The sequence below is a fragment of the Mustela erminea genome, chromosome 14 (genome assembly GCF_009829155.1).
Source record: "Mustela erminea isolate mMusErm1 chromosome 14, mMusErm1.Pri, whole genome shotgun sequence".
Taxonomy (NCBI): domain Eukaryota; kingdom Metazoa; phylum Chordata; class Mammalia; order Carnivora; family Mustelidae; genus Mustela; species Mustela erminea.
This window is the reverse complement of record NC_045627.1, coordinates 61,286,120-61,312,535: the sequence shown is the minus strand read 5'-3', so window position 1 is coordinate 61,312,535 and position 26,416 is coordinate 61,286,120. Positions and strand designations below refer to the sequence as shown.

Genomic DNA, 26,416 nt, shown 5'->3' with positions numbered 1-26,416 from the left:
TATTAGATTCATTAGATTTACTTAAGTACTTAGGGAGATTTTGTAAAATATCTAAAGAGAAAATATAAAAATTATAATTCATAGTAACAGATTGAAACTTTTTAGAAAGTTAAATTAGGGCACATGGGTGGCTCAGTTGGTTAAGCGACTGCCTTCGGCTTAGGTCATGATCCTGGGATCAAGTCCCTGATTGGCAGGGAGTCTGCTTCTCCCTCTGACCCTCCCTCTTCTCATGCTCTTTCTCATTCTCTCTCTCATAATAAATAAATAAAATCTTTAAAAATAAATAAAATAAAAAGTTAAACTAAAATATTACAAGCTTAAAATTACAGTAAGATCTGTATTTTAAGAAAACTAGGTTTTATATTTGTAACTTTAAAGTGAACATTAAATTAGGAATCAAAGTATGCATTATCTTTTATATACAAAGCCAACCTAAAGAGTATTTTTTAAATCTCACATTTAATAACAAGAACCAATCAAGTGTTATTACAGAGCCCAGCAGTGTGGGAATAAAGGAGGTATTTAAAATATATGCCCTGCCATTAAGATTTACACACATGTCTGCTACCATGCATATACTGATAACTCCAATCTCTTATCTCTTGTCCCAGACCTTATTTCTAACTGCCTGCTTCATTCACATCATCACCAAGATATCCCAAATACCTCAAAAGTCCAAATCAAAATAATTTCATTCCTTTTACCTCATCTCAGTGATTCCTTCTGTATTCCTTACCAGGAAAATAACATCCCTAAACTCTTCACCCTAAATCATTCAGATTACAAATCTAAGTCTGTCTGATTTCATTCTTTCCCTAAGTCAATCATCAACTCTTCTAGTCAGTGAGTTCTACTCATTCTAATTCAGAAAGACCCATCCAAATCTATTCTCTCTTTTCTACCCCTAAATTCAGGTCTTCACCATTTTTTACCTTAAAATTACATGCTGTTCACGTTATCATTAACTGAGTCCTTAGCTGGCATAAAGCAAGCCCTGTATCAGGTACTTCACACCCACTATAATCAATCTTCAGAGGAACACTGTAAATTACTACCTAGTACAGGTAAGAAAGCTAAACATTGAAGCAGCTAATTTTTTCATATAACTACAAAGAGGCAGAGCCTAGATTTAAAACTCAGGCTCTTTGGAATTAATCCATTGCCCACTAGTGACCTCTTCTAACTTTTCATTAATTTTACTATATCAGCATCCCCTATATGACCATTTTCAACACAATCCACCCTTCACACTACTGCCAAACTTCTTCCATCGTTTCTCTGTTTTAAAAACCTTTGATGGGGTGCCTGGGTGGCTCAGTGGGTTACAGCCTCTGCCTTCTGCTCGGGTCATGATCCCAGGATCCTGGGATCGAGCCTCAAATCGGGCTCTCTGCTCTGCAGGGAGTCTGCTTCCTCCTCTCTCTCTCTCTCTCTGCCTGCCTCTCTCTACTTGTGATCTCTGTCAAATAAATAAAATCTTTAACGGCGCCTGGGTGGCTCAGTGGGTTAAGCCGCTGCCTTCGGCTCAGGTCATGATCTCAGGGTCCTGGGATCGAGTCCCGCATCAGGCTCTCTGCTCAGCAAGGAGCCTGCTTCCTCCTCTCTCTCTCTCTCTGCCTGCCTCTATGCCTACTTGTGATCTCTCTCTGTCAAATAAATAAATAAAATCTTAAAAAAATAAATAAATAAAAATAAAAAAAAATAAATAAATAAAAACCTTTGATGGTTTCCAATAATACTAGTGAAGACTTCAAATTCCTGGATGATATCCAATAGAACTGAGGGCCTGTCTAGTCAAACTACCTTTTCAATCTCCCATGACACCATTTTCTGTCTATATACACTGTGCTCTAGTTAGACTGATTTATCAATCACTATATACATGTCAGTGCTTCCATGCCTTTTAGGCACAGGAAGTCCTCTGCCTAGAATGTTCTCCTGCAACCCTCAATCTAGTTTGTTTTAAGGCCTCCTTTATCTCATCCCTCAAGCCCTAGGCAAAGCTAGGAACATCCTCATCAGTGCAGCTTATATTACTACTTATAAACTGTATTATTTTTTATTTTTTTTGGCATTCTATCCACCAGACTTTGAGCGAAGAACTGGAGTCTATTATGTTTCTCTTAATATCAGCCTGTTCCTTAAACTGCAGTCAATGTTTGTTGAATGAATGCAAACACACTCTTCTTAATGCCTATACTCTGACTCCATTTTGTGTCTGGCATGTTGAAGCCCCGAAGAAATAGTTAAATAAAAACAGAAGGGTAACTGATATTGGATGGGAAAAAAGGATGATTTTTCTACTTGAGTTCAACTAAGTTCCCTGTATCTATGAACTAAAACCAGAACATAATTAATGGCTTGCTCTGCTGGTCATGAAGAGAGATGACAGAAGACTTTTTTTTTTTTTTGTACAAAGCTGCAATCACAGCAAAGACAGAAATAAATTGAGAAAGATGAGGTCCTAAAAAAATAATGGTATTAATATAGTAAAAGAATATGTATTGAGTAGCTGCAACATTACCGAAATAATTTCATAATTATATTTACATACATAATGCCATAAGTGAGATTCCAAGATGTTAAGTAACCAAAAGCACAAAGGTAGTAAGTAGCTAGGTCAGATGAATTTAATTCTTTGGAAATCCAAAGGCAGTTTGGGTTCATTTTTTTCTGTTATATCAAACTGTCTTGGGTAGAGTAATTATGCTAAAAAGAAGCCATTTAAATGCAAATCTGAAGTTGATTAGGAATGAGTCAATTACACCAGGAGTTCACAATCTGAAGGCCACAATTCCTTAGAGGAACTCCATCATTACAAGGTCAGTAAATCCATTTGAGCACTGTTTGTAAATTAAATAAAAATGTGCTTGTATACAGCCTCTATTTGTCCAAATGCCATTTTGCTGTAAACAAAATACATATTTCCTTAAAAAGGATTATTGAATTCATAATAACCTTCTGTTATTACGTATTTTCTCAAACATTAAAAATATAATAGAAGGTGGGAGACTGGCAATTTCTTTTGCCTCTTTTTTTTTTTTTTTTTTTGATTAAATGAAGTAAAGAGGTTTTCTATTGTTTTTGAGCCTCCTTTTCTTGGTGGACTATATAAATATTGAGTGTCTACTAAGAATCAGATGCTAGGAATGCAGCTGTGAATAGTACAGACAATAGTTCCTATCATGGAACTTTAAAATCCTGACTAGGAAGACAAATGATATAAATGATGAGGAGGATCATGAGGCTGTATGATAAGGGTAAGTAAAGAAGTAATGGTTGAAGAAGAAAATAGCAGAGTTAAGGGGATAACAGCTAAGCCTGATAAACCCTGATAGTTAACATTAAGAAATGTTAACTTAGGGGCTTAGGAAGGAGAATCTTTAGAGAGGTCAGGAAAAAAACTTTAAGCGCCAACATTTTTGAGTACTAAATGAAGTGAGGGAGCAAGCCACACAGATAACCAAGATAGGAACATTCTAGGCAGAGGGAACAGTGCTGAAGCAGCATATAGTATGAGCTATGGTATATCTGAGAAGGAGCAAGAAAGTGGATACAGTTTCAGCAAAGGGAATAAGATAGAAGTAGGAGATGAAGTCAGAAATCTAAAGGCAAGATCCTATAGACCATGGTGAGGATTTTGAATTAAACAGAAATCAAGTAGTTTTACATCTGGGTACTGGTGGAGGTGTAACATGATCAGATTTATATTAAGATTCCCAGGTGGATGCACCTGGGTGGATAACTGATTATGAGGAAAACATACTTTAAGATTTTTAAAAATTTATCCATTTGTGAGAAAGAAAGGGAGAAAGGGAGACCACTGGTGCACCTGAGCACACACAAGCAGGGGGAGTGGCAGGCAGAGGAAGAAGCAGGCTCCCTGCTGAGCAAAGAGCCTGATGAAATAAATGCAGGACTTGATGCCAGGACCCTGGGATCATGACCTGAGCCAAAGCAGACCCTTAACTGACTGACCCACCCAGGCATCCCAAGAGGAGAACATTATTAAAGGACTATTATAACTACAGCTTTGGCAAGAGATAATGGTGGCTTGAACTAGTATGGGAGTCATAAAGTAGAGAGTAGTGGCTGGACATAGAGTATATTTTGAAGATAAAACCAATTTGCTTTGATGATGTACTAGATGTGGAATGGGAAGGAACAGTGTTAAAGACAATACCTGGGCTTCTGGTTTGAGAACTTGGTTAATGGTAATGTAACTTTCTAAGATAGAGAGTACTAAAGGAAAAAAAACTTGAGCGGAGAGAAATCTAGTTCAGTTTTGGACATGGTAAATCTGACATGCCTTTTAGAAATCAAAGAGGGTATGTGCAGGAGGCAACTGGATAGGTGGGTTTGAATTTAAAAGGATACACTGGCATCAAGGATATAAAACTGGAAATCATTAAAGTACAGACAGAATTTAAGGTCTTAGAACTAGACGAGATCACATTCGGTTAATGAGGGCAGATAAAATGAAAAGAGGAAAGAGGACTGGACACTGAAGTTTTCCAATGTTTACCAATTAGGACAAAAAACAGACTGAAAATATGACCAGGTCTTATTTATGGTTCTATTTCCAGCATCTGGCAAACAAGTCAGTTGTAAAGACTCAACAAATATTACAGTTGATCTGAACTAGCATATGGCATGTAATTAAAATAAACACATATTCTACCTCTCAACTTCACATACAAGATCATCTTGAAAGGGAACCACATCTTTTTCAATATAATCAAACACATTTTTTTAAATATCTCTAATATCTATGTTTAAAAAAATCACTATAACACATCTCCAAGAGACCTTGATATATGGCAGTACAAAAGATCAAACTTTAATCTGGTCCCTATTGAAATAAGTTTCCACATGTTTTAGAAAATTTTAAATTACACCCAAAGTTCGAGTTAGCCTTCAGATTTTTTATACACATTTACATACAAAGTCAATTTTTAATAATGTTCAATGATTACCTACTGCCTGGAGAATAAAATCCAAACTATTAAGTGTGGCTTTTAAAATCATTCCAGATATGAACCATTCCTCAACATTCTCTCCCAATTTCCTTCAAGCACACTCAACTGTTCTGTTTCTTGAATCAACTTGCTTTTGCTTAATTCCTCTCCCTCACCCCGTTCCTTCATCTAAAAAGCCTTCTCTCAAATCTCACTAATCTTGATCCTGCTTTGTCTTCAAGGTCATAGATCAAAAGCTCTTCCCAACTGTTATCTTTCCTTTCAACTGACTCCCCAAACCTTCATTTTATCTGTCTTGAATTTTCCACATGAATGCATATGTTTTATGTATCCAACTGAATTCTATACTTAGTGTTATAATGTAATAGAATGAACACTAGTACTTAGGGAGTAACAAACTAGTGATTAACAGCAAGGACTGTGGCGCCAAATAACCTAGGTTCAAATTTCTGACTTTGCCTTTTAACAGTTCTATAGTCTTAGGTAAATAGTCTTATTTATTCCTCACTTTCCTTGGCTATAAAATGTATTGATCTTTAAAAATTAAGGTAATTCTGGGGCACCAGGGTGGCTCAGTCGGTTAAGCCTCTGCCTTTGGCCCAGGTCATGATCTCAGGGTCCTGGGATGGAAGCCCACATCAAGCTAACTGCTCAGCAAGGCGCCTGCTTCCCCTCCCCCACCTCTGCCTGCCTGTCTACTTGTGATCTCTGCCAAATAAATAAGTAAAATCTTTTTTAAAAATCTAAGGTAATTCAATATTTTCAAACTGTCTGAAATAGTATCTAAAACTATAATGTAAGCACTGTATTATGAAGTGTTTCAGGAAGAAGGTTGTGTTTGGCAATTCCTGTTCTTTTCCTTCTGATTTAAAAGACAACTACATCTAACAGTAAGTTGATGTTGGGGGTGTGAAAATTAACAAGGAAAACTGGAAAATAAAATGCCACATTTCTACCCAGGAGGATGGGCAGCTAATTGTACTTGGGAAGTGGGGGAAAGTAAGATTACAGATACTACTTAGATGGTGATGAAGTTAAAGAGGGTATTAAAATTAATGTTAACCGGGTGCCTGGGTGGCTCAGTTGGTTAAGCAACTGCCTTCGGCTCAGGTCATGATCCTGGAGTCCCAGGATTGAGTCCCACATCTGGCTCCCTGCTTGACAGGGAGTCTACTTCCCCCACTGATCTTTCTCCACTCATGCTCTCTCCCTCTCTCTCTCAAATAATAAATAAAATCTTAAAAAAAAAATGTTAATCATCATAGCCTATGTATGAGTAGACTTTCTAAACTACTGGGAAAAGGGAGGGAATTTGTCAATGTAACCAGAGACAGGAAGAGGTGGGGTGAAAGCAATAGCAAAGCACAAGAAAAAAGATGGCAGATAAGTTAAACAGAAAAAAAGACTGCAAAGGTTGAACTTTTATCAAGAGAAGGGTTTTCAAAGGACACCAGGGTAGTCCAGTCAGTTAAGAGTCTGCTTCAGCTCTGGTCATGATCCAAGGGTCCTGGGATCGAGTCCCACATCAGGCTCCTTGCCCGGGGGGAGCTTGCTTCTCCCTCTGCTGGCCACTCCCCCTGCTTGTTCACTCTCTCTCTCTCTCTGACAAATAAATAAAATCTTAAAAAAAAAAAAAAAAGGAGAGAGAAATGTATTCAATTTTATGATTTGTCATGATGTGAATCCTGAATCTTTATATTAACTCTTTTTCCTTTGGGAAAAAAATTTATGTTAATGGGCATATAATATACAAAAATGTAATTTAAGACAACAACAGAATAAAGGAACAGAACCACACAGGGGGGAAATATTTTGTATACTATTGTAACTTAAGTTGTTATTAATCTGAAATAGAATTTTATAAATTAAGATATTAATTATATATTCCCAGGGCAAGCACTAAGAAAATCACTATAAAACTGTCCAGTAAAAAAATAAAAAAGGGAATTAAAATGTTACACTAGAAAATACTTATACAACACAAAAGAAGGTAAAAATGGAGGGCCTTAAGAACAAACTGATATATGACATGTAGAAAGCAAATAGCAAAACGACAAAGATCCTTAACAGTAATTACATTAAATGTAAATAATTGGGTTAAACTCTCCAATTAAAAGGCAGAGATAGAATGGATAAAAGAAACATGATCCAACTAAATGCTGTCTACATGAGACTCACTTTAGCTCTGAGGACAGCGGCTGAAAGTGAAAGAAAAGATAATACATAAAAATAGCAACTGAAAGAGAAATTAAGTGTATACAATGATATCAGACAAAATACACGTTAAAACTTGTTACAATAGACAGACACATGATGAAAGAGTCATCTATCAAGATTTGACAATTAAAAACACAAATGCACCTAACAGAGTCTCAGAATACGAAGCAAAAAAACAACAGAACTGAAGGGAGAAACAGCTCAACAATAATTGTAGACTTCAGCACCTCACTTGCAATAAAGAATCAAACAATTAGGTAAAAGATACAAAGGAAAGAGGACTTAACACCATGAATCAACTAGACCTAAAAGACATAAAAAGAACACTGCACCCCCAAAAAGCAGAATATACATTTGTCTCAAGTGCACATGGGACATTCTCCATGGTAGGCCATATGTTAGGTCGCCAAAAACAATTATCAATGAATTTAAAAAGTTGAAAATCCTAGAAAGTAACTTCTTCAGCAATAATGCAATGCAATTAGAAAGGATGGGGCAATTGGAAATTTCACAAGTATGTGGAAATTAAACAACACATTCTTAATCAATGAGTCAAAAAAAGTAATCACAATGGAAACTGGAAAATACACTGAAAAGAAATAAAAATAGCCACAACATACCAAAACATATGGGATGCTGCAAAAGCAGTACTGAAGGAAATCTACAACTGTGAACATCTACATTAAAAAAGAATTATCAAAAATATATAACCTTACAGTTTAAGGAACTAGAAAAAGATGAAGAAATTAAATACAAAGCAGGCAGAAGAAAGGCAATAATAAAAGGCAGAAGTTTTAAAAAGAAAATTAAAAAATCAGTGAAACCAAAACTTCTTTGTGAAGATTAACAATACTGACAAACCGTTAGAGTGACCAAGAAATAGAAGAGAGAAGACTCAATTTACTAAAACCTGGAACATAAGTAGGGATACCACTACTGACTTTACAGAAATAAAAAAAAAAATCACAAGACAATACTATGAACAACTGTATGCCAACAAATAGATAACACAGATAAAATGGACAAATTCCTACAAACTACCAAAGATGACTCAATAAGAAATTAAAAATCTGGTAAATCATAATGAGATTAGAACAGCAAAAAAAATACCCAAAACAAAACCCCAAAACCTTGACAAAGAAAGGCCAAGACCCATATGGCTTCAATGATTCTCCCAAATATTTAAAGAAGAATTAATTCCAATGCTCTTCACTCTTCAAAAAATGGAAGAAAAAAGAATACTTCCTGATTCACTGCATAAGTTGGTACTTCCCTGATACCACAGAAAAAGACTTCACAAGAAAACTACAGACCACAATCTCTCATGAACATAGATCTAAGAATCCTCAACAAAAAACACTAGCAAACCAAACTCAGCAGCTTATTAAGAGGACTATACAACATGGATTTATCCCAGGAATGCATGGTGGCTCAATCGATTTTTTAAAAAATCAATCACCACAGTAACAGAGTGAAGGGGGGATAAATAACATGATCACCTCAACTGACACAGAAAAAAACATCTGACAAATTCCAACACACTTTCATGCTAACACTCAATGGAGCTTTCACAACCTGATAAAGGGCATCTATGAAAAACTCACAATTAACATACTTAATGGTAAAAGACTGAAAAGCTTCCCATTAAGATGAAGAACAAGACAAGGATGCTCATTCTCAACACTTTTGGAAGTTCTAGCCAGGCAATTAGGTAAATAAAAGGCATCCAAATTGAAAGGAAGAAGTAATATCTCTTTTCACAGACAGGATCTTACACACAGAAAATCCTAAAGAAGCCACACAAAAACTAAACTAAACCTAATAAACAAGTTCAGTAAAGTTGCAGGATACATGAGAAACATCCAAAAATCAGTTGTATTTCTACACACTAACAATGAACAATCTGAAATTAAGGAAAGAGTATCAAAAAGAATAAAATACTTAGGAATAAATTTAACCAAGGAGGTGAAAGACTTGCACATTAAAAACTACAAAACATGAAATGTTGGAAGAAACTAAAGACCTAAATCAATGGAAAGATCCCATGTTCTTGGATTTGAAAACCTAATATTGTTTAGATGGCAATACCCCCGCCACACACACCCTATAAAACTGATCTATAGATTTAATGCATTATCTATCTTGTGTTTTTTACAGAAACTGACAGGCTGATCCTGAAATTCAAATGGAATCGCAAGGGAGCCCAAATAGCCAAAACAGTTTGGTTTTGAAGAAAGCTGAAAAAAATGAAAACAAAGCTGGAAGATTCACATATCCTGATTTCAAAAACTACTACAAAGCCACTGTGTTGGCACAGAAATAGACATATAGACCAAAAGAACAGAACTCAGTGTCCAGATATAAACCACATATCAATGGTCAATTGATTTCTGACAAGGATGTTAGGACTATTCAGTGGGGGAAAGAATCGCCTTTTCAACAAACAATGCAGGGACTACTGACAGCCACGTGCAAAAGTATGAAGTTGGACTCTTACCTCATACCACACATTAAAAACTCCAAAAATACCAAAGATCTAAATACAAGAGAGAAAATGATAAAATTCTAAGAAGAAAACATAGGGGTAAATCTATGTGACTATGGATGTAGCAATGGATTCTTACATGACATCAAAAGCACAAGCAACAAAAATTTCAAAATGTTAAACTTCATTAAAATTAAAAGCTTCTACTACTATTCAAAGAATATTATGAAGTGAAAAAACCCACAAAGTAGGAGAAAGTTTTTAAAATCATATGTTTAATAAGGGTCTAATATGTAGAATATGTGAAGAATTCTTAAAACTCAACAAACTTCAAATAACCCGGGACACCTGGGTGGCTCGGTTGGTTAAGCTGCTGCCTTTGGCTCAGGTCATGACACCAGGGTCCTGAGATCGAGTCCCACACATTGGGCTCCTTGCTTGGCAGGGAGCCAGCTTCTCTCTCCACCTCTGCCTGACACTCTGCCTACTTGTGAGCGCACGCGCGCTCGCTTGCGCACATGCTCTCTCTCTCTTTGACAAATAAATAAACAAAATCTTAAAAACAAAACAAACCAAAAAAAAACCTCCAAATAACCCAATTTAAAAATAGGCAAAGGACTTGAATTCATGTTTCTCCAAAGAAGATTTACAAATGGCCAACAAGTACAAGAAATGATGCTCAATATCATTAGTCACTAGGGAAAGGCAAATCAAAACGAGATACCACTTCATACTCACTAGGATAGTTATTTAAAAAACAAAAAAAGGAAAAGTAAGAAGCGTTGGTGAAGATATGGAGAAACTGGATTCTGACACACTTGATAGGGATGCAAAATAATGCAGATGCTGTGGAAAAGAGTCTGGTGGTTCCCCAAAAAGTTAAAAGAGAATTACCATGTCTCCTAACAATTCCACTCCCAAGCACAAATATAAGAGAATGAAAACAGGTGTTCAAAAATCTGTATACGAATGTTCAGACATGCATTACTCATAAGAGCCGAAAAGCAGAAATATCCAAATGTCATCAGCTGGTGAATGATCATACAAAATGGGGCATAAGTATACAACGGAATAATATTCGGCGAAAAAAGGGAATTATTATGGCCAGAATGTTTGTCCCCTCCATTCATATGCTCAAAGTTCTAACTGCCTATATAAATGTGTAACTTAATTAAGGATAATTGAGGCTTTAAGAGAAAAGGGGCCTGATCCAATAGGATTAGTGTCTAATAAAAAGAGACAGCAGAGAGAGAGCTCCCCGCTCCTTCATACTCCAGCATAGTGGAAAAGCCATGTGAAGACACAGTGAAAAGATGGGCATCTCAAGTCAGGAAAAGAGTACACATCAGAAATGATCCTGCTGAACACTGATCTGCGGCTTCCAGCCTCCAGAACTGTAAGAAGGTCAGTATCTGTTTTAAGCCATCCAAAGCTTTGTTATGGCAGCCTGTGCTAATACAGGAATGAAATACTGATAATGTACTATAACATGGAATCTCAAAAATATAATGCTAAATTAAAGTAGCCAGACACAAAAGGCCTTATATGATGGTTTAGTTTTATTTTATTTAAATTCAATTAACATATAGTCTACTATTAGTTTCAGAGGCAGTGATAAGTGATTCATCAGTCTTATTTAATAGCCAGTGCTCACTGCATCAAGTACCCTCCTTAATGTCCATCACCTAGTTATTACCCCCCCCCCCCATCCTCCACCCACCCACCCCACCCAGCAACCCTCAGTTTGTTTCCTATAGTTAAGAGTCTGCTGCGGTTTGTCTCCCTCTCTAATTTCATCTTATTTTTTATTCCCTCCCTTTCCCTATGATCCTCTATTTTGTTTCTTAAATTCCGCATGTGAGTAAAATCACGATAATTGTCTTCCTCTGTTTGACTTCGTTTGCTTAGCATAATACCCTCTAGTTCTATCCATGTCACTACAAATATAAGATTTCATTTTCTTGATGACTAATATTTCATTGTATGTACGACAAATTCTACTGTAATTTTTAAAAAGTGAGGGATCCCTGGATGGCTCAGTTAAATGTCTGCCTTCAGCTCAGGTCATGTTCCCAGGGTGCTGCGATTGAGCCCCTCATAGGGCTCCTTGCTCAGCAGGGAGCCTTGCTTCTCCCTATCCCTCTGCCTCTCCTCACTGCTTACACATGTGTGCTCTCTGTCAAATAAATAAATAAAATCTTTCCCAAAAATGAATATTCATGCAACCTGGATGACTTTCATAGCATTATGGTGAGTTAGTGAAGCCAGTCTCAAATGGTATAATTCTATGATTCCATTTCTGTGACATTCTCAAAAAGACAAAACTATAGTGAAGAACAGATGAGAGGTTGCCAGAGGTTTGGGGAGGGGTGATTACAACAGAAGAGCACAAGGGAGCTATTTGGGGTAATAGAACTATTCTGTATCTTGACTGAGGTGGTGCCTATGCAAATTTACACACGTAGTACAATTCCCAGAACTGTACACAAAAATGTCAATTTTTCTACCTGATAATCTGAAAATAAAATTGTGTTACAAAAAATACACTGGTGTGTTCTGCACGTGGAAAGGATCTTTAATCAATGCTTGATTTTTAAACATCAGGTACTGACCATCTGGAAAGTATTAATTCACTGAGTTATGTGCGATCTTCCAAATGACATATTTCATTGTACAATATCTCACAAAAAATGTTTCTTAGCATCACCACCAATCTCAACAGAAAGTTTTTTTTTTAAGTGATGTTGTCAGCCTCATGGTGGAGGATAAAACATATTCTAATATTTCAAATTTTCTCTTGAAATCTGGAATGTTATCACTAGCAACAAATACTGTTACACTTTTTTCCTTGATGTGACAGGCTCACTTCATTTTTGAAAAAATGTCTGTCAAATACTGAAGTCTGAAAAACCACAGTCAGAAATTCCTCAAAGTTGTGTTCCATGAAAAAATTATCTAGTTTAGCTCACAACTGAGTCACATAAGTGCTTTATGCATACTTGCTCTTTCATCACACACAGCACTACCAAAATGTACTTGGGGAGAAGACTTAGTAAAAGCAGCATTTCTCAAGGCCTCATCAAGGGCACTTTTTTCTTTACTTGTGTGTGACAGTGAAAAACTACAGAGACTACTATAATAGTTTGGTGCCACTAACTTGATCTGTGCACCAGCAGTTTAGCCACCATACTCCTGAATTAAAGTACAGATATCAATACAGTGTAAAGGGCAAATAACATCTTAGTGTTAAGTATGCAAATAGTTTTGACCAAGCAGATTTCAGAAAGTCTCAGGAACCATTGGTGGCAGAGGAGGTCACACTTTGAGAACTGCAATGATCAAATCAATCCATCTTTGCACAGTTTTCTTGCTCTATTTATTATAGTTGGAATAACAGTTATGTTTTCAGAATACTGTAACATTTCTTTAGTTCTCAGTATGCTGAAGAAAAAATATAAGGTGATTTCGCTAGAGGACTGGTTTAAAAACTGGAACAAATGGGCACTTTTGACTAGAGAAGTGTAAACAGTAGCATAATTCAGCATTTAGTCTAATTATTACAAATGTTCAGAGAGATGCAGAATGGACAGTTTACAAATGGTTCCCAAGACTAGATAAACAGACCAGGAAAATTTTTGCAGAAAAGCAGTAAAAGCTGTGCAGAAGAGAAACTAGTACTTTGAGTAAGTGCAAATTAATACATTTTAAAGGAAAAAAACCAAAGTATATTTATTTACACAATGACTGACCCTGGGTAATCAGTGAGTACTAGGCATCATTGTATAATCTTCTCTGAATCTATAATTACTAAAAATAACCGTGTTACTACAGTTAAAAGAGCACACCAAAACTCCTGGATGTCTTTGGGAAGACTATTCTACATTAAATAATATCCTTACTACATAGTGATAAATTCATTCTTGAAATTATGTATGTATGTCTTTCAAGAAGAGCAAATACAAAGGACTAGAACAATATATGACAGTCTTTAAAATCATTGAGAAACATATAATATCAAGAAATATTTTAACAAGCATTCCTTTTGACAAAAATACAGAATAAACTTTAAAAATACCACACAGTACAAGTGTAAATAGAACCCAATCAAGCCAAATTCTCAACTCGAATGCCTTTTAAGAAACACTTAACATTCTAATGCTAAAAGAGAAACAAATGACCAGTCAATAAACTATTAAAAATATAATTTTAGGGCACCTGGGTGGCTCAGTGGGTTAAAGCCTCTGCTTTTGACTCAAGTCATGATCCCAAGGTCCTGGGATCAAGTCCCACATCAGGCTCTCTGCTCAGCAGGGAGCCTGCTTCCCTTCCTCTCTCTCTGCCTGCCTCTCTGCCTACTTGTGATCTATCAAATAAATAAATAAAGTCTTTTTTAAAAAATGTAATTTTAGAAAGATTTATAATTATATACTAAGCTCAAAACATACTGAGTCCAATTTGGAAAGCTTTACATAACTGTACGGATAGTCAAATGAAAAATGATATTCTAAGTAACTCTAAAGCATTTCACATCCTTAAACAAGGCAGTATTTAAGAAAGTTTCCTCCAAAGGCCTATAAAGATTTATAGGAAACTTCTAGTTGCTCAGTGATAGATCTATAGATAGGACCAAACTATTCAGAGAAACATGTCAAAATAATTTAAAAGTCCTGTTATTATAAACTCCTAGATAAAATACATGGATACTTTATTTATAATGAATAAAATCTGTGTAAGGCCTACATTCCCCTTTCTCTCTCCTGCTCTCAAAAAAACATTCTCTCTCAATGCATAGCTAAGCTCAAAAGGTTGGCAGAAAGTCCTTAAGTGCTAAAAATGAATGAGAATCTGGAAGACAGAGCTGAGTGTGCTGACACACAGAATAGCTGATGGTGATTAAGTATGGGTAACCTAGGAACTTGGGTTTTAACACTGATGCAGGGACAAGAGAAGAGAGGCCTTAAGGAAACTAACGGAGTTGAAACTGAGGACGCTAAAGCACTGCTACTCAAAGTGTGGACCATGTCAACATCTGGCAACTTGTTCCCTAGAAATAAATTCCTTAGATCCTACACCAGACCTACTGAATCAGAATCTCTGCAACAGTGCTCAGGGATCTTCTTCTCCTCCTAGGTAGAGAGACTAGAAGGGATCTCCCTAGAAAAACTGAATCCCATGCTTGTGACTTGCATAGGCTGGAATTCAAACACACTACTTCAGCAGTTTTCAAACATTTTCATTCCAGGATCACTCTATACTCAAAAATTATTGAGGACTCGCAACTCTTGATCTCAAGAGCTGTGAGATCAAGCCACACACTGGGTACAGAGTTTACTTAAAATAAAAACAAATTAAAACAAAAATTTAAAACTTCAAGAACACAGACAAGACTCACACTCTTACCTATCAGAGTAATGATACCATCTTTGATAACCCCTGGAAAACTCCACTAAAGAGAGAGAAAAGAATTAAATGGCAAATAACATCTCAGTATTATTATGAAAATACTCGGACCTCCAGGACCCCCCCAGGAGTCTCTGGACCACACTTTGAGAACCACTGCACTGTCTGAATTACCTAGGAATCCCCTAATTATAAAATTAACATAAAACTGGTTCCTTAGGTTACTGAAAGGGCGGGGCGGGGGGACACAGCTAGAAGAAACAAATGCAGACCTTCCCTAGAGAAAAGTTCTCAGGATCTGCCCACACAAGATTTTTTTTGGGGGGGGGGATATATCAAACATAAGCCCACCCACAATGAAAACAAACAAACATAAAATCAAAGAAAATAATTTATCAAAAGAATAAGCAGACAGTAAACAGAAGGATGAAAGCCTCAAGAACTTAAAATGTTATGATGGTTTTTAAAAGTTATTACAAACGAAATAATAGTGTGTATATATATATGTATTTTACTACTTTATATGTGAGCTACGTATACCACTGTTTTAAAATTTAAAGATACATCTAATAAAGGACTTATGCAAAATATGCAAAGAACTTCTAAAACTCAACAATTAGAAAATGAGACACCTGATTTAAAAATGGACAAAAGACCTGGACACCCCACCAAAGAAATATGGATGGAAGTAAGCATATGAAAAAATACAGATAGCAAGAATGCATATGAAAAGATGTTCAACATCACAATGTCATTAGAGAACTGCAAATTAAAACAAGATACCACTACACACCTATTAAAAGGGCCAAAATCAGGACCACTAACACAAAATGCTGTGGAGGCTGTGGAGCAAATCATTTATTGCTAAGAGGAATGTAAAATGTACAGCCAGGGATTGTGGAAAGGGAAGGAGGAATGAACAATCACTTCACAGAAGATCTTAAAGCACTAAAACAATTCTGTATGTCACTACAATGGTGGAGACATGTGTCAAACCCATAGAATGTACAACACAGGGGCGCCTGGGTGGTTCAGTGGGTTAAAGCCTGTGTCTTCAAATCAGGTCATGATCCGAGGGTTCTGGAATCGAGCCCCACATAGGGCTATCTGCTCAGCAGGGAGCCTGCTTCCTCCTCTCTCGGCCTGCTTCTCTGCCTACTTGTGATCTCTGTCTGTCAAATAAATAAATAAAATCTTAAAAAAAAAAAAAGAATGTACAACACACAGAGTGAACCACAATGTAAACCATGGACTTTGAGTGATAATGATGGATCAATGTAGGTTCATCCATGTAATAAAGGTACCACCGTGGTGCCATGGTGTGGATAGTAGGGCAGTTAAGCTTATATGGGAACTCTGTAATTTCCCTGCTCAATTTTGCTGTGAATCCAAAACTACTCTAAAAAATAAAGTTTATTAATTAAACTCATACATACACACACACACACACCAGTTACCAAGTTTTGGTGTTAATCCATGAAAAATATCCACAATTATTTGAGAGACTATTAAAATGTTTTCCCCTTTCCAACTATCTTTCTATATATGAGGCTGGATTTTCTTCATATACTTCAACCAAAATAATATTATGCAACAGCTGAACGAAAAGTAGGTATACTGAGACAGCTATCTTCTATTAACCCAGATGTTAAAGAAATCTGTAAAATATAAAAACAATGATTTTTCACTAAAATGCTGCTTAACATGTAATGGGCTGTTTGCTGTTATTTTAAAATAAATTAATACAATAACTCTTTGAAAAGCTCAGTAAGTTTTAAGGGATTTTAAGTGTTAAGGGATCTCAAGACCAGAAAGTTTGAAAACTGCTTCTTTAAGGCATCAAAGCTCAAAAGGAAGAGAGGTCAGTACATTATTATGCTAGCCAAAGAAACACACTACCTTGAAAAAGACTGAATTACCAAACACCAAAATGTGGTAACATTTAATGTGTAACAGATTAGATAGTTTTTAAGAGAACATTCCTATCTAAGAATCTGTAAAATATCATGGCACCACAAATACTGGCTAATATTCTCAACTGAAATACTACTGCTTCGTATCACAACATGAATTTGAGGGGCACCTGGGTGGTTCAGTGGATAAAGTCTCTGCCTTCCGCTCAGGTCATGATCCCAGGGTCCTGGGATGGAGCCCCGAATCAGGCTTTCTGCTCAGTAGGGAGCCTGCTTCCCCCCTCCCTCCCTCTCAGCCTGCCTCTCTGCCTATTTGTGATCTCTGTCTGTCAAATAAATAAAATCTTTAACAACAACAACAAAGAATGAATTTGGTAAATGCTATACACCATATTAGGAAACAACAAATATATGCCATTTTATATTTCATGTTAAGTACTCTAATAATAGCAGCTAACATTCTTTAAGCTGTATTCTAAAACTTGACATTATTTTACATACTCTTCACAACTCTGAGATAAGTACTATTACTATCCCCAATTTATAGAGTCAGATACTGAGGACAAAGAGCTAAAAAGAGAGAGAGAGAGAGAGAAAGCTGGCATTCAAATTTAAGTATTATCTTCTTAGAGAACAGTAAACAAACCTTCTCTATAAAAAGACCAGATGGTAAATATTTTAGTTGTTGCAGGCCATATACAGTCTCTGTTCTTTTTTTTTTTTTTTTTTAAATCATCCTTAGTTCTTGAGCCTTAAACAGACCACAGCCCAGATAGCATTTCTCAACAGGTTCTCTGAAAGAATTAACCACAAATGCCCTATAGCATCCTTGTATGTAACAAATTTGCTGTTCTTTCTAGGTGGAGAATGGGATTCACCCATTAATATAATCTTCAGGAGAATCAGGAGAATTTAGACAGTTAAATAATAGTCTGTGTCCCGTGGTTTACCTGCATTCAATTAAAAAAAAAAAAGTACTAACTGTTACATTTTCTCCATCTGGAAAAATAAGGAAAAATTTCAAAAACTGTATTTGATGGCTCACTAATTCTAACAAAGAGAAGCAGAACTAAATCTCACAGTGTTGTTTCACCTTTATATGGTCCTCATTAAGGATACTGATAACCTTAAAAAACAAAACAAAACAAAAAAACTGATAACCTAAAAAAGATGGCCTTAAAATACATTTTCCTCAATGCTTGAAGGTCATCTACCAACATCATCACCTTGTAGAGTCTGATTATACCCTCAAGGAAAAACAAATGATATAAAACACTTGGCAAAGTTGTATTATTTCAAACCGACACCTATAAAGGTCACTGAGGATATTAAAGAGGAATCTGAACTAAAAAGCTACACTGCCTTTTGGGGACAATGACAATTTAAGCCAAATAGAGCATAACCAATACCTGAATTAAAAAAAAAAGTCAACTTCTTAAGGATTTGCAACATTAATAGTCAAGCAACTGAAAGCAACATTTATCAAACAGAATACATGGAGCACCCAGAACACCAACAGTCCACAATTCCAAATCAGTACTTCTTGGAATATGTCAGATGCAATACTGATAGATACTTCTGAACTTAAATAATTATGACATTCCAAAAAGTCTCACATAAAAACCAGCACAATTTAAGAACACCTCAAGATATAATTTCTAGGGCTTTTATAATGAGAACTTGCAGCCTCACAAGTTGACTTTATTTTCTATTATGAAAATAACTCTAATTCTTAAAGCTATGGAAATATCCATTAGCCATAACCTCCACACAGATGACTTGAAATAAGCTTCTGGTCCTTTGCTTGAATCCTCACTCTCCATTCTTAACTACAATAAAATCACAGGGGCCTGAAACTACTGTAGCATTGTTTGTCAACTACACTTCAATTAAATCAATCTAATCAATCAATCAGCATGGGGGATAATAAAAAGGCAAGCAGAATTCTACAGCGGTTTAGAACACAACACAGACTCTGCAACGTAAACGTGTGAGTATGAGTCCTAATTAATTCTCCCTTTTCTAGCTCTGTGACCTCGGATAAATGCCTTAATTTCTCAGTGACTCTTCAGTGTAACAGGCATGGTAATAACACTTTCTTTTAAAATAGATTTTATTTATTTATTTGAAAGAAAGAGAGACAGCAAGAGAGGGAACACAAGCAGGGGGAGGGGGAGAGAGAGAAGCAGATCTCCCCCTGACGAGGGAGGCCGATGCAGGGCTCGATCCCAGGACCCTGGGATCATGACCTGAGCTGAAGGCCGATGCCCAACGACGGAGCCACCCAGGCACCCTGGTAATAACACTCTTACCTCATAAAGTTTTTATGAGACCTAAGTGAGTTAGTATTTGAAAAATTAGAACAGTATCTCACATAAAGTAGGTACTATATACACATCCTACATGGAAAAACAAAACAAATACACAACAGAGAAACAACAAGTCAAGGAGAACTCACATAGTTAATGAACATTAAAGACTGACAATAAATGCCTTCTCATGGCTGCTGTCTCATATCCTGTGGGGTTTTTTTTTTCTTTAAAGATTTTTATTTATTTGTCAGAGAGAGCACGCGAGCACAAGTAGAGCAGCACGCAGAGGCAGAGGGAGAAGCAGGCTCTTCACTGAGCAGAGAGCCTAATGCGGGGCTCGATCCCAGGACCCCAGGATCCCAGGATCATGACCTAAGCTAAAGGCACCCACTCAACCGACTGACCACCCAGGTGTCCCTAACCTTGGTTCTTAATATTCAGCAGTACTATATTCACAATAAGTACCTACTATGTGAAAGATATGCAAAACGAAATTATTTTCTCCTCCAATCCTGCTCTACCCACAGCCTCTACTATCTTGGCTAAGACAGCTCCGCACCAAGCTGCTTGAACCCAAAACTTTATAATCCTCATCTTCTTTCTCTTACTCTCCACATTAAATTATGCTAGATCTATCAATCCTAACCAGTTTTTTATCAATCTAATATATTCACACTCCTAACCACTTCTCCCTTCCTCAATGACAACCAGTACAAGCAATCTTCACCTCCCGCATGGACCAATGCAACAGCTTCCATCTTGACATCAGTGCAAATACTCCTGCTCCTCCTGCCCCCCACCCATTCTTTTTTTTTTTTTTAAGATTTTATTTATTTATTTGACAGAGAGAGAGATAACAAAAGTAGGCAGAGGCAGGCACAGAGAAAGGGGACGCAGGCTCCCTGCTGAGCAGGCTTCCATCCCAGGGCCCTGAGACCATGACCTGAGCATAAGGCAGAGGCTTAACCCACTGAGCCACCCAGGTGCCCTCCCCACCCATTCATGACACAGCAGTGTGTTACCGTGTTAAAACTAAACCAGGCCATCACCCTTTATCAAACACTTGTAATATTCCTTATTTTAATTATAAAATTTTACCTTTCCCTCAATTTTGCTCTGTACCTTAAACTCTAAAAAAGGTCTTAATTTAAAAAAAAAAAATGAAAAGGTTTAAACTGCCAAAATGCAGCTGAGCTTTCCTCAAAGTATTAAGTATGCTACAGAGGAAAACAGACCATTAGAGACATATCCCACACCCAACATATGCATACACACGCACACAAAACAAAGTACCATATTCTATACACCTTATATGATCCATCTGCTATTACTTTACTTGATTGAATCTGATTTTTTCTTAGAGAATACAGGAGAGACCTGGGTCCTTCCTATTTCATCAGTCAGGAGTTATATGCCTTCCTTTTCAATTTTTTTTTTTAAATCTTTTTTTTTTTTTTTAAGATTTTATTTATTTATTTGACAGAGAGAGATCATAAGTAGGCAGAGAGGCAGGCAGAGAGAGAGAGAGAGGAGGAGGCAGGCTCCCTGCCGAGCAGAGAGCCCGATGCAGGACTCGATCCCAGGACCCTGAGATCATGACCTGAGCCGAAGGCAGCGGCTTAACCCACTGAGCCACCCAGGCGCCCTCCTTTTCAATTTTTAATGATGCTAATAACACTGATCAGTGAATTCATGGTATCAACTTGATCCCACCATTATAGCCAACAATCACCTTTCACCTAATAATTTTAGCAAACATCAAGTATATGCCTAGTTCTATTAGCATGCTGTGGGCACAAAATGGTGACTTCTCTAAAATTTTCATTCTTTCTTTACTTACTACCTGGAATTCTTCAAGAAAGAGAGATTTCTACCATCAACTACTTGGCTACCTTAAAACATGTCACAATGAAATGCAGTGTAAGTGCTTCTTCTCTCCATGCAAAAGTTTTCAGAACAATGAAGTGACAACCTTGAAACCTCCAAAAGTGATCAATAGTTACTCTGTTTTATATAGTATCATTATGGATGTCTAGATTTTAATTTTAATATAGTTTAATATATTGGAGTAATTCTTTTTATATTCAAATTTTCCATCTTAGGCCAGTGGAAATACCTTAGACGGCCTCTATGAACTTTTGACACTTCAAATATCTTAGCCAACCTGACAGGCCAAAGATTTTAACCTGCAGTTTAAATTTGCAATTCCTCCATTTTAATTAAGATCAGACAATTTCCATATATTTACTGATCTCTGAATTCCCTATTTTCTTTTTTTAAAATTTTTATTTATTTGAGAGTGTGCATGCATAGGAGGAAGGGGGAGGGACAGAGAGAGGAAAAAGCAGGCTCCCTACCCAGCAGGCTCCATGCCAGAACCTGGCAGATGATCCCAAGACCCCTCCCTGCCCTACAGAAAGGACTTTACACTTCAATATGATTGAGGGGGGAGAAAAAAAAAAAAAAAGCCTAACCTTCTCCTAATTCTTTTATGGTTTCTTTATTTTTTTATTTATTTTAGTGTTTACATCTTTGACCCAGCAAGATATAATTAGCTGCTTCTAAGACTGTCTATTCCACTAGAATTTGGCGTGTTCTCAGGCAAGGACTATCTTACTCATTTTGTTACCAGACTCAGCATCTTGCCTGTGGACCCATGTGTTTTCATATACAGAGTTAGAGGCAGGTGGTGGTAATGATTAACAGCCACAAATCTTTTCTGTTCTTAAACTAGGGCAACTTATCCCTACTGAACTGTCCGTACTTCGGGAGAAAGGCTGGAAGAGAGAGAAAAACTGTGTTGTACTTTATACTAGATGATAGTGCACTGCTCTGACATCTCACTACAACTTTAAGAGATGAGGAATGGGGGTGGGGCACAGAAAGTGAATACAGGATTCAGCTTCCAAGAAGTGATGTCTGAATGGGCTCAAAAAGAAGAAGTAGGTATTAAATAAAGAGACTGAGCCAGTAGTCTAGTCATACAAGTACAGGACATCCCGAAGAGTACAGAAAGTGGGGGAACATGATTATTTGCAGAATTACAAGAAGTTTATGGGCTCCTGAGTGGCTCGGCTGGTTAAGCATCTGATTCTTGATTTCAGCTCAAGTCATGATCTCAGGGTTATCAGACTGAGCCCTGCATTGGGCTCCAGTGTGGAGCCTGCTTGAGATTCTCTCTCTCTCTCTCCCTCTACGCATTCACCCCCACACTCTCTCCATCTCTAAAAAAACAGTAATTTTTAAAAAATTTTAAGATATTTATTATGACTGCCTAGACCTGTGCTTGGCATGTAAGAAGTACTATATAAATAAACATTTGCTCGTATTATGCTGATTATTGGGAAATGCAGATAAATCAGATAAAATCGTCAAGATACAGGCTAAGATGCTCCTGGAAAGCCAGCTAAAGTTTAAATTTTATCCTGAAGACAATGGGAGCAATCAAAGACTTTTGACAAGTGTTTCTTTTTGACAAGAGTGCAAGTGTTAGAAAAATTACACTGACAGTGTGAATCAAAGACTGGATGGAATACAGACAGGCAAGAATCATAAAGAATCTTGAATGCAAAAATGATTAAAAAAAAACAAAATCAAAACTTTCAGGGGTGCCTGGGTGGCTCAGTTGGTTAAGCGTCTGACTCTGGATTTCAACTCAGGCTGAAATCTCAGGGTTGTGGGATTAAGCCCCACATCAGGCTATGTGCTGGGCATGGAGCCTGCTTAAAATTCTCTCCCTCCCTATATCCCTCCCCCCCATTAAAGAAAAAACAAAACACAAAAAACCTCTATAAAGAGAGGGAAATCTGCAAACCTCTTGCAAAACCTAAAAAGTCAGCACACTGACTTTTACTAAAAGTTATCAGGTATCTAATAGCATGTATAAAGATATAAACATGTAATAGTATATTCCTGGACTGCCTGTAATGCATTCCATTTCGGTAAAGACATATCTAGTTAAGCAAATCATTTTCAACAAAATCATTTCAGAATCATAAAATGCCCCATGTTCTCTTTTCCACAAGCAAGAAGGACTGATGAAAGCTCATGAAAGTCTCTCAGAAGTCTGGGTTTCCAAAGACTCCATGATGTAACACCAAAAGCTAAATTACGGCTGTCGCTTCTGCTGATATACTGGCACAGCATCTCTAAAATGTCTGCAGACTCATCAATACTTTTTACTGACGCTACAGTAATGGTGTGAGCCACACGTGCTCTAACAACAGAGTTCACATCTAATCCCAGCTATGTGGATTAACAGACGTGGGATGTGAGTTAGCTACACAGAATGTGGGACAACTTCTGGAGGGCAAACTATAGAGCCAATTTACTGGCAGTTCTCATCTTAGGTGTTTTAGAGGTCAGAAGGATTGCTTTTATGTGGCATGGACTACTTGGGTCCACTGGGGACTCCACCAAAAGTGACAAAACCTCCTATGGAGGTGAATTGAAGACCATGGTTCCACTCTGAACTCTATGGAGTGCAGGTACTGTGACTGAAGTTACCGAATTGGTTTGTTATTTTTAAAGCTGTTGTTCTTCCCCACCTACAAGGAATCATTTCATGGTTCAGTGAGAAAACCACTGTAAAGAAAGTCTACTTAGACAAAGTCTAAATAAAGTGACCTTTTTCTACTGATTCTTTAGAAAAATCTGAGTCTAAAAAGCCCCATGTTACAATAAATCCTAAATAGATATTTCTATCTTTACACTTATTGAAGAACAAATATCAATTATATAGTTATACATTACTTATACAAAAAATTCTCACAAATCAACAAAAAGATTAACTCAGTTTTTTTTAAATGGGCAAAAGACTTAGATCCTTCAAAACAGAACATATATGAAAGCCCGATAGCATATGAAAAGTAATCTTTAGTCCCCAGGGAAATTAAAATACAACGAAACAATGAAATACCACTTCACAAATGCTAGAATAGTCAAAATAGCAAAGACTGACAAACACCAAATATTTGTGAAGATGCAGAATAAGTGATCCCTCCATATACTGTTAGAGAGTAATGTAAAGTGGAGATAACACCTCTTTGGAGAGTTGTTTGGCAGTTTTTTATGTTGTGTGAATGTACATCTCTACCCTGTAACCTGGTAACTCCATTCCTACGTATTCACCCAAGGGAAATGAAAACAGACTTATATAAAAATTTTTATGGAGTAGCCATATTTATAATCATAAACTGGGAACAACTCAAATGTCCATCAGCAATGAACAGATAAAACAAACTGTAGTGTTTCCACGCAATGGAATGCTACTCAACAATAAAAAAGAATGAACTTATGTCCAAAATAGGCAGATCTCTACAAACGAAATAAATTTGTCATTGTCCACTGTCGGGGAATGGAAAGAGAGGGGGACAAGACAAGGAGTGACTGCTAACTGGTATGGGTTCTCATCTGTAAATGGAATATAATGATACCCACTGGGGTGAAGAAAATGGTCTAAAATCTGATTATATTAATGGCTGCACAACTCTGAATATAGTAAAAATCACTGACTTTTATACTTTAAATGGGCATACTGTTTGCTATATTATTTCAGTAAATCCACTTAAAAAAGAATGAACTATTAATAACATAACACACACAAACACTATGTGGAAGCAAAGGAAGCCAGACACAAAACAGTACATACTGTATGATTCCTTTAATAAGAAATGCAGACGCTGGCAAAACAAACTTATGGTGACAGAAACAGTTACTGCAGTAATGAGCAACTGACTGGAACAGAACCTTCTATGAGGCTGGAAATGTCCTATACCTCGTTTTGGATGGCGATCCAGGGGTGTAAAGGCTTCTAAATTTTAATTATATCTCAATTAGCAAAAAAAAAAAAAAAAATCACTCCTATTTGAACTTGGAAAGAAAAGAGGCTAAAAAACTAAGGGTATATGACAAATAATGTCTTCACCCTTCCCCAGTAGGAGTGGATTGTACAGATGTCCAATTATGGAAATATACAGAGCTTCAGTACACTTTTCTTCCCATAAATTTTAATAGTAACTTCATCTGGTGCTCCACACCCCTCTAATTTTCACATAGCAGTTTCCTTAACTTTTAAAAAATACTCGCAGAATATTCCAGAGCCAAAACTAAGCCTTGTTAAATCATGTTTAAGTGCCACCAAGTGGCAAGAAAGAAATGTATTTACATACACCAGATCCTAAGAGGAAAACCAAGGTCTACTTTTTCTTTTTCTGTTTTCTGAAAACATATTGATACCCTGTCTAGAAGAATCCTCTCTACCTACCACCTTTCTCTTCCTTCCCCAGTTAACTCATATTCACTTTCACCTCTCAAATGAAAATTTTCTTAGAAATTCTCTGCCCACCTCTAGAAACACAATTATACACACACACACAAACACACACACACACACACACACACACACAAACTCCTTTCAGAGCTCTTATCTTGTGTAGTTAGAGGTTCTCCATATGATTAATGTCCCTTTTCTCCCATTAGAGTCTAAGTGCCACACGCAACAGGAATAGTCTACTAGAATAAGTTAAAAACACAATTCAACCAAACCACCTAAACAGAGATCGTCCCCAAAGCAAAAGATATCCTTGCCTGAGAAATCCATTATAAGTCAATATACATTTATTTGACAGAGATATTTATTTTGGATCAATACCTGTGAGTCACTGAATATCTACTTCCTTCTCATCTTGGCTCTCAGAGTATACGTTTTCCATTGAGTCATTGGTTTCTATGCTTATCTCACCTGTTGATCCCTTAACTGAGCACATGTATTCTCATCTTCAATTTATGTTGTGTATTTTACTATGTTTCTCCTGTATTTTCCAAGATGCTAAACTTTTAGACATTAAACAATTTTCATAAACTACTGTCAAGACCATATCTAATGGTATTAATAGCTGTAGAAACAACCCTAACTTTTATGGACAGGGTTCAGTTCAGAATGCAAAGTGACATTACCACCCAAAAGCTCAGAACAGTTCTTCCAACATTCAAGTAAACAAAATATCAACACAGAAAGAATGAAATGCCGAGAGAAAAAATAAAAATAAACAATAGGCAAGCTGGAGATGAAAACAGCATCATGAAGGGCAGCAAATAACATTTTAT

At 36.7% G+C, this 26,416-nt stretch overlaps 1 protein-coding gene across 7 annotated transcripts in view; it reads right to left on the bottom strand.

Annotated features, from left to right (window-relative positions):
• Positions 1 to 26,416, bottom strand: part of LCOR (ligand dependent nuclear receptor corepressor) — a 144,171-nt gene that overhangs the window by 88,850 nt on the left and 28,905 nt on the right. Inside the window, exon 1 of one of the 7 annotated variants that reach the window (XM_032313087.1) lies at positions 15,085 to 15,105. The exons of the other annotated variants lie outside the window; for them this stretch is intronic. The gene's annotated coding sequence lies outside the window, so the exon portion shown is untranslated. Of the gene's footprint in view, positions 1 to 15,084; positions 15,106 to 26,416 lie in introns of those variants that run through there. 7 annotated transcript variants of the gene reach the window in all.